The following is an 8618-nucleotide window of genomic DNA, read 5'->3' as shown; positions in this document are numbered from 1 at the left end:
TCGCGCGCGGCGTCTCGGTCCGCCGCACCAACATCCACGCCGGCGCCCGCGTCCGCGTCCAAGCCCAGCCCATGGACCGGTCTACCGCCGGAGCTGCTCCTAGAGGTCTCCGGCCGCCTGCAGCACGCCACCGACTTCGTCCGCTTCCACGCCGTCTGCAGGCCCTGGCGCGACGCGGCCGCGCTGCTCTCCCGCCCCACCTGCCTGCCGTGGGTTCTCACGTCGTGCGACGACCAGATGCTACACTCCATCGTCGATTTCCATCACCCCATCAAGGCGCCGCACGACCATGACCCGCACGACGACGGCGACATCGCCCTCACGGAGCCACCAGGGCGCCAACCAACAGCAGAAACTGGGTGGCCAGCCCGGATGGCATGGCTACCTGGCTCTTTGTTGCGAGTCCCCAGCCGAGACTCATCGATATTCTTACCGGGGCCGTGAAGCCCTTACCTCCCTTACCAGACGATGAAAGCATGTTCATGGGGAATTTGCGCGGCGTCGTCTACCCAGATGGTACTGTTTTTCTCTACAACTTTATTAACAGCTTCCCCTCACACTCCTTTACGGCGGCTATGCTGTGCCCGGGCAGTGCGACATGGACGGTCATGACAAAGAGGCTGAAATTGTTTGCACAACCCTATGCCATGTATCATGATAGCAAGGTCCTAGTGTTCAATGGAGATTCTATGTGGTGCTTCATGATGACGAAGGACTTCGAAGGCAACACCAGTGATGTTAACGGCGACGATCTCGAGTCGAGGTGGGTTCTAGGCGAGGATATAAGTTATCTTCATGAAAGCAGCTACATCTTGGAGTCACACGGTGAGTTGTTGTTGGCATCTGTCATGGTGAAACGGTCTTTGAGTGGTTACGGTTGCAGCAATCCGGCGCGCATGCTGCGGGTGACATTGCGCATGATGCGGAAAGAACCAGCCAGTGGCAAGATACAATGGGTGGACATAGATGGTCGGAACCTAGGAGACCACGCCTTGTTCCTTGGATCCCCCGCTAGCCTCGTGATGAAGCTGGACGGAGGCGGCGGGTGTGCCTACTTCGTCTTTTGGGGTGGCGTGTTTAGGTACAGCTTTGTTGATGGCGAAGCCAAGGCCGTGAAGTGGTTGCGTCCTGATTGTCGTGCTGATGAGGCATGTGTGTGGCTTCGCCCCAGCCTATCATTTACTCCCATCAAGGAAATTAAAGAAAGGCTTGAGGCTCGGAACAACATGAAAAGGGAATAATTTCGTAAGTCTGATTTAGTTTGTTTTGAATGTTGCTTTAGTTCACAACCATATATTTGTAAACAATTCTTAGTTTTGCTTGAAGGACTGGAAAGCTTATTCTTTATGGAGTGTAAATCAATAATTGCACATTTGAGAACAATTACATAACCATTCCATAACTTTGTAATTTACTCGCAAACATGTGCATATAATGCCGCTTTATTTAATACAATAATAAACTACATCTCCACCAGAATAAGCCTGATTTATAACTCCTCTTCCAAATTCATTTTATAACTCCTCTTCCAAATTCATTTTTGTTTAGTTGTGGACCACAATTTCAATTAAGGCATTCAGAGCTTTATTAATTTTAGAAAACAGTTACATTGTTCTTTTATCAACGACGGTAATAAAAAGCTAAGGTACTAGCATCCCACATACAATCAATACGATTTGTAAAACTCTGCGTAGCCAGCGTATGCACTACACAATTAGCTTCCCTTGGTCTTCGAATGCGATCTTTGCAACTCCATACGAAAGTAATATGCTGGCGTACAAAATAGCCGTTGAGGATGTTCATGAGTGACCTCTAGCGAGCAATGTATCAATGGATAGCAAGTTGTTAGACTGAAGGATGAACTTGTTGAACCCATAAATTTGCACTAGACTTGGTCCCTCTGGGAGGATGTAAGCTTCTTCCATGAATGTGTCTGTAGCTACCTTGGATGATGCTGCCATAAACTTCCGTCAGCTGTCGCGCATGACAGCAACCATGCTTCCCTTTCCCTGGTCATCATTGTATGCAACATCGGCGCTAATTTTCAGATCCCTTCCGGCGCACAGGACCATTCCACACGCCCCTTTGCTCCTCAGACTTTCTAGGCTCTCCGGTAATTGGTTGCCAGAACACCTATCCACAATGCACTGCCGTTAGCCGGTTGTATATCCTCACCTTATCCATAGGACCATTCCACACGTCCCTTTGCTCCACATACTTTCTAGGCTCTCCGATAATGGGTTGGCAGAACTCCTATCCACAATGCACTGCAGTTAGCCGGTTGTATGCCCTCACCGTATGATCCGTATCCACAAGACCATTCCACACGCCCCTTTGCTCCTCATATTCAACAAGCAAGCGAGCGAGTCCTTGGATGATCAAAAGCACTTTTTTTAGAACACTAGTTACGAGCAGACCTGTCCAAACGGGCATGGCACGACAAGGCATGTCGAGGCCCGTACATAAGCGGGCCGGCACCCGTGCTTTGCCTCGCGCCCTCGGCACGACATATGAGCTAAACGGGCCGGTTCGTGTGCTTTTCCGCCTTTTGGGCTGTTTGGGCCATCCAGGGCTCAAATTCTAAAAAAAAAGAGATGGACCTTAGATTCTGTAAAGAAAAATGGACCGTGCCGGGACGGCACGCCGGCGTCGCCCTAGCAAGGCCATATGCATGCCACGGGCCAGGCATGGCCAATTTTGCAGTGTGCCAGGCCAGCACCAATACAGGCCGAGCTGCTGTGCTGGCTCGCGAAGAACAGGCCCGTTCGCCTGCTATATGATGGTTACACTGTCTCCTTTACTTCCTTCTTCTGTCCCTCTTATCGCTCTTACACAATCCGAAGCAATGACCGTTGGGCCTCGCTGGATATCTTGTAACAAACACAAGCCCTCTCGACACGCAACGGCCTCAAACACAGGACGGATCCAGCACTCCGTCGATGACCAGAACTGACGCATCAAGAAACTTTCTTTCATCATCGCAGAGTATAGTTGCTGCTGCGCTCTTAGTTTCATCACTAGATATAGCACCGTCTATTGCGAAAGTGTGGCTCTCATCCCGAGCTCATGTGAGCTTGCTTCAACAGTAAAAAAAAAAAGAAAAATCTAAACATTTGTCAATGTTCGACAAAGAATTCGGATCTTTTTTAATTTCTTCTATTGTTTTGATTTTACTGCTCACATATGCTCAGGATCAGAACAGCCTTTTTTTTTGAGTAAAAGATCAGAACAGCCGCGTCCCGTCTGTTGGTCTTTTTTTACTTCTTTTTTTGTTTTTGTTTTTTTTTGAGAAAACGACTCAATCAAGTTTCCCTCTGAACACAATCCAAACTGGCCTTTGGGTCTCTCCTAACCGGCGAACCCTATTTGACGCTCGCGTGCGTCCATCTGCTCCGCTTCCGCTGAAGCGCACGAGCAAGCAGTGCAAACGGGCCGGCCCATTTCGTGCATTGAAGCAGGGCCAGGCAAACGGTTTTGGGAATCTTCTAGAGGGTTCCCTGGACCGTTTTTTTCATGTTTTTTCTTTTACTGGTTTTCTGTTTTTCTTGTTTTCTTCTATTTCTGTTTTCTATTTATTTTATTTTTTCTTTCCTTTTCTTTTATGTTTTTTCGTTTTTATTTTCATTCTATGTTTTAAGAAATGTTCGAAATTCCAATTTTTGTTCATCATTTCAAAACTTGTCCACAATAGTAAAAAAAGGTTTTTATAAAAAAATCACAATTGTTCAGCGTATATTACAAAAATGTACAATGTATATATAAAAATTGTTCAACATATATCACAAAAATGTTCAATTTCTATTTCAATATTGTTCAGCTTATATCACAAAAGTGTTCAATGCGTAGTTAAAAAATATTCAGTGTATATTTACAAAAAATATTTTATGTATATTTAACAAAATATTCAGCGTATATCACAAAAATATTCAATGTGTATTTCAAAATTGTTCAGCATGTATCCAAAAATGTTCTTTGTCTATTTAAAAATTGAACGTTGTATATTTACAAAAATGTTCAATGGTTGATTTTTTTTTAATTTTTTCTGGATCTGTCACGGCATTGAGTTTAAATAAAATTGCGCGATCAACTAACTAGAAATGCTTAGTAGCTCAACTGGTGAAGAACGGTTACTCGTGGTTGCCAGGTTTCCAGTTTGATTCCTCGGTATGGCATTTTTTGTTCTTTTATATTTAAGTAGCCTCTCGCTACAACGCATCGAATGGGCCGGCCCATTCAGTTCGCGCCTGCGCGAAAGCTCGTCCTTTTGACGCTAACGAGCGTCAGCTAGGGACTCCCCTCCTAACCACGAGAGCTCCTATGTGACGCTCTCTGCGTCAAGCAGTCGAGCGATCGCATAGGGGCTCGAGAGACTGGGCCGGCCCATCTCTCTCGCGAACAGTAGCTCACGCTGGAATTAAAAAAAGCTGCGTTGCCAGGAATCAAACACAAGACCTACTGCTTACGAGCAACGATTCGAACCAGTTCGGATACCTAGCTTTCTTGGTCACAGAACATTGCAAAACCTTAAGAAAACTCATGTCTCTCGCGAACAGTAGCTCACGCTGGAATAAAAAAAGATGCGTTGCCATGAATCGAACACTAGACCTGCTGCTTCATTCGAACCAGTTGAGCTAGCTAACGCCGATCCGAACATTTTTCAAAAATTCAAACACAAAACATTTTTTTTCAAAAACAAAACGTGAATGTTTTATCAAACGTGAACATTATTTTTTTCATAAATTTTGAGAAAACTCAAACATTTTTTGACATACAAACAAATTTTGGAGACGTGAACATATTTTTTAGAATGGAAACATTTTTTAAAGTAGCCAAAAAACTGAACATGAACAATTTTTCAAATTTCAAAACAAAATTTGGAAACACAAACAACTTTTGCAGGCGAACATTTTCTGAAATTCCAGATTTTTTTTGAAGAAACGGACATTTTTAAAATTTTGCAAACAATTTTCGAAACTCCGAACAAAACTTGTAAATAAGAAAAAAAAAGTGGAACTTGCGAAAAAATTTTGTAACAGGAACATTTTTCAAACTCCCAAACAAATTTATGGAATCTACGAACATTTTTCAATCTGTGAACAAAAATTTGAAAACATGAACATTTTATAAATTTGGGAACAAATTTGGAAAGCTGGAACACCTTTTGAAATTCCTATACATTTTTTGAATGCAATTTTTTTTTAAAACATGGATAATTTTGAGAAATAGGAATATTTATTGAAACTCACGAACAAAAAATGAAATCCGAATATTTTTCTTAGGTTTGCTAACATATTTTGCAAAGTTGTGAAATTTTGAAAAAAAATAGAAAGAAAAGAAACAGAAAATAAAAAACAATAGAAAGCCGAAAAGAACCAGAAAAAACGATACAAAAAAACCCGGTTCAGGGAACCTTCTAGAAGGTTCCCAAAACCGGTTGGACGCACTATGTATAAGTGGGCCGGCCCATGTCGGTCGCTCGCGGCACTCCTCTGTGCGATCCCTCGACAATTCGCCGCAGAGAGCGGCGAATAGGAGTTTCCCCTAACCACTGTAACCTGGCGTCTCCATGGGCTTCGTAGTCTCGTGACCGACTCAATCAAGTTGGGCCTGTTAGCCCACCAAAGCCCACGAACACCCAAGCAATTCTTGCTCCATATCGTCTCCTTCCCCTCTTCCTCCCCCTCATGGCGCCTCCCGCCGCCGGCGACACCCCACCTCCTCCTCCCCCCCCCCCCCTCCTCCTCTGGCCGCAGAGAGCAGCGCCAGCACCGAGGAGGAGTCGCAGTGGCTGGCGGCCCTCTCCGAGCCCGAGCTCGTCAGTGACGCCGCCCTTCTCGTCGCTCTTAATCTCTCGCCCTTAGTACGACAGGTTTTAATGGTGCCGTGGTGGTGGTGGTGCAGGATTTGCTCATCAGCCTCAAGCTGCTGGCCGTGAAGCGGGCCGAGACGGCCGGCCGCCCCCACCTCGCCGACGCGTTCGATCTGCGCACCCTGCGGGCCCTCGGTACTGCCTGCTTCTATCGCCCCGCCGCACCTCCCTCTCCTCCCCTCCCCGCAACAGCAACAAAAATCAGAGAAAAAATTGTGCTGATTGTGTGCTGGTAGAAGGCGCAATTTTTGTTGGCTGGTTGCCATGTCGTCATAGGGCATTCAGCCGTTTCTGTTATTCACAATACTCTGAATTTTGTGTGCCAAAGAGACAGATGTTGAGCACAACTATGAATTCAGTGCATACGACATCTTTTTTCCTGATTCAGAGTTGCAGTATATAATGCTCTTCACACAATGCAGCTTAATCAAATGTTTGTGCAATCAATCTCTTTGCTGAGCAACAACATGCTCATGCTTGTGCTCTGCTTTCCCAGGTGTTGTTTTGCTGGAAGATTTCAAGCACCGGCTAAGAGAAGAAACCTCCCTTGATGCAACCGTTCTTGATAGACTTGCGCTATCAAGGGATCCTGTTACGGATGTTGGTGTCGGTTGTAGCAGCAGTGATTCCGAGGTGTTCAGGCGGCGCAGCAAAGATCAGCCAATAAAGCCAAGCGGTGTCAAGAGGAAACGAAAGCAGACGCATGATGGGTAAGTAATTTGAGTATCTGATCAGTTTGGCTGAAGAAGTTTGGTTAAATTTAGCTCATACATATTGATTATACCCAGTTACATCTTGTGCTGAAACTTGCTCTATGTTTTTCGAAATTTGCTTCTCTCTTCGAAGCTCCTTACGATGCAGTTATGGTGTGTTTGTGTATGATGCAGGCGTCATGGAGAGGCTGTCAAAAAGAACAAGAAAAGAAGAAAAACGAGCAGGAGGAGATAGCGGCGATCATAAATCGACTGCGACGATTTTCCTAGAGTTAGCGATGTAGTGCAAGCACCACCGGATGTCGTTGAGCAAGATGATCAGAGGCTTGGTGCTGCTGCTCTTGTAATTTTGCTCTACCTGTTGTAGTCTACCTTTCCATCTTTTCTTCGTCTGGAGCAACAAGAGGCGAAGAACTCGACTGGCAGATATATAGACGCCCCTTATGTTGGCCAAAGTTTAATTTTTGATGAATGGATGTAACCAAGCTCACTAATGAAAGGAGTTATAATTGTCATCCTGCATCATGTGCAAGCCTCCTTATTTGCACCAAGTACACCTTAATTTTTGGCTGTTCTGGGTGTCAGTTGCTCACTTTGATTTTTGGGATAATTCCTGGGAGCTCATAGATGAGCTGATGATTTGTCCAAAGTATAACAGTTTTGGCTGACAATTCTATACTTGTAAAGGTACTGGCCTTTATACAACCAAGCTCTCTAGTGAAAGAAATCACTATTGTTAACCTGCATCATGTGCAATCCGTCTTCTTTGCACCAAATTCATTGCTCATCTAATTTTCAGGCATTCATTCCTGGAACTCATAGCTAGCAACATGTTGTTGTTTGATATGGATGTCCCAAGTTCCCAACGCACAACAGTTGTGGCTGACAATGTGTATGTACAGTTACCAAGTGCAGTTTACTGAATAGTATGAAGTTAATTGTTGTGCCTTCAGTTCGAGACTGCAACTCATGGCATGATGAATTTTCTACTATCAGGTAGGGCAAATCAAGCCCATCAATTAGGCAGAAAGAGAGTTTAAATAAAAGGCAATTAATGAATCACCTACGTGGATTAACTGCTGAGTTAATGAATCATGAGTTCGATTGCCCATCATCAAACCAAACCATGATAGCAAAACAAGGATTGCACTTCCTATTTTGTTCTTGTGCTTCAGCGCACGTCTAAGGAACAAGTTAAAAAGAGATTGCACTTTCTTATCATCAGACCAAACCACGATACCGAAACAAAGGATTGCTCATCCTACGCTTGCCAAATAACAGTGTCACAGATTCAGTTGCTAGTCCATTGCCTCACAGGCCACAACTAATTCAAATGGCTTTCTTTCTAACCCTCCTTTTTGGGCAAGAAGTGTCTATAAAATTAATCCATGCAGTTACTGACGGCGTTGATGAATATGTGTGCACGTCACAGCGAAGAAGCCGTTGTTGGGGGAGTCATGCCCAGCGCCTTGAGGATGAATGCGTAGGTGAAGGCGTCTTCTCGCAACTTCTCAAACCTGCAAGTTAAAGCAACAACAGTTAGGCTGGAAATTTGTTCCTTTCTGGCACTAACTGCATGGCACGTCAAAAAAAGAAGAAATCAAGCGCAAAGAAGTAACGTCTCCTTTGCTATTTATTTACCTCCCCGACTTGGAGAAGTGCCCGGCGCCGAGCTCGCACTTGAGCAGCAGGAGGTTGTCGTCTGTCTTTGAGCTCCCTCAGCTTCGCCACAAATTTAGCAGGCTCCGAGTACATCATGCGAGGATCTGTTTGTCATGGAGTAGTTAGCTGTGAGTATAATCTGGTGTTAACAGCTAACGGTAGCCAACAGAAACTCAGTGTTGAGTATATATGATCTATGTATACTATGCATTGGGCCTGTCTCCTAGTCCCTGTATAGTTGACGTCCGTAGCCCACCTTTGTATTCATATATACGTGCCTATGCACGAAAAACAATACGCCGTGCAATTCACATATTCTACATGGTATCAGTTTCTGTATTCTAACCTTAGCTTTCCGCCGCCGCCGCCGCCGC

The 8618-nt window shown here is 44.8% G+C and overlaps 1 long non-coding RNA gene across 1 annotated transcript; it reads left to right on the top strand.

The window, feature by feature from the left end:
* The first annotated feature begins 5723 nt into the window (after nucleotides 1-5723).
* Nucleotides 5724-7224, top strand: LOC125529394. The gene is made up of 4 exons (XR_007292617.1): nucleotides 5724-5815; nucleotides 5902-6004; nucleotides 6366-6579; nucleotides 6757-7224. It is a non-coding gene; the product is annotated as an uncharacterized LOC125529394 (long non-coding RNA).
* The last annotated feature ends 1394 nt before the right edge of the window (nucleotides 7225-8618 follow it).

Source organism: Triticum urartu, unplaced genomic scaffold (assembly GCF_003073215.2).
Source record: "Triticum urartu cultivar G1812 unplaced genomic scaffold, Tu2.1 TuUngrouped_contig_5573, whole genome shotgun sequence".
In the NCBI taxonomy this organism is placed as follows: domain Eukaryota; kingdom Viridiplantae; phylum Streptophyta; class Magnoliopsida; order Poales; family Poaceae; genus Triticum; species Triticum urartu.
Note: the sequence above shows the minus strand (reverse complement) of the source record. Positions and strands in the feature narration are given on the sequence as shown.